Here is a 793-nt window from a genome sequence, read left to right as displayed (position 1 = left end):
TTTTGGCATGCTTTACAAGCACAGAGCACCTTTCTGATGCCCTTGTCCTCGTTATGAAAGTGGAAGGTGGAGCACACTTTGTAGAGACACTTCTCGGGACTGTGATGAGCATAGCGCAGATAAGTGTACCACATTGATTTGTTCACCAGTGCATCAGGAGGTCACAATAACCACAAGAACTCATCAGTTACGAAGCCAAAACAGGCAACGGCCTTGCCGTAGCGGGTACACCGGTCCCCGTCAGATCACCGAAGTTAAGCGCTGTCGGGCGTGGCAGGCACTTGGATGGGTGACCATCAGGGCTGCCATGCGCTGTTGCCGTTTTTCGGGGTGCACTCAGCCTCGTGTTGCCAATAGAGGAGCTACTCGACCGAATAGTAGCGGTTCCGGTCAAAGAAAACCATCGTAACGACCGGGAGAGCGGTGTGCTGACCACATGGCCCTCCTATCCGCATCCTCAGCTGAGGATGACACGGCGGTCGGATGGTCCCGATGGACCACTTGTGGCCCGAAGTCGGAATGCTTTTTTTTACGAATTTCGCATGAAATATTTTTGTCCAACAGCTGTTTGGGATATAGCCTTACATTTTGTTGTTATGTCAGTAAGGGTATTGTCCTTGTGTTGCCTTGAACAATTTGCTTTGATGAGGTGGCCAAAAAATTTTCAAACGCTGTTTTCTTCGTGTAAAAGAAACTGAAATAGTATTGAGAGTGGGAAAAACACCGAAGTTTAGTAGGCCCTGACTTTCATTTTCACTCATGTTTTCAACTACATTAGCGTTCGCCGTATATC

The 793-nt window shown here is 48.3% G+C and overlaps 1 pseudogene; it reads left to right on the top strand.

The window, feature by feature from the left end:
- The first annotated feature begins 203 nt into the window (after positions 1-203).
- Positions 204-321, top strand: LOC124559753 (annotated as a pseudogene).
- Positions 322-793: the final 472 nt, after the last annotated feature.

This window comes from Schistocerca americana, chromosome 1 (assembly GCF_021461395.2).
Source record: "Schistocerca americana isolate TAMUIC-IGC-003095 chromosome 1, iqSchAmer2.1, whole genome shotgun sequence".
Lineage (NCBI taxonomy): Eukaryota > Metazoa > Arthropoda > Insecta > Orthoptera > Acrididae > Schistocerca > Schistocerca americana.
This window is presented reverse-complemented; position numbering and strand designations above follow the sequence as displayed.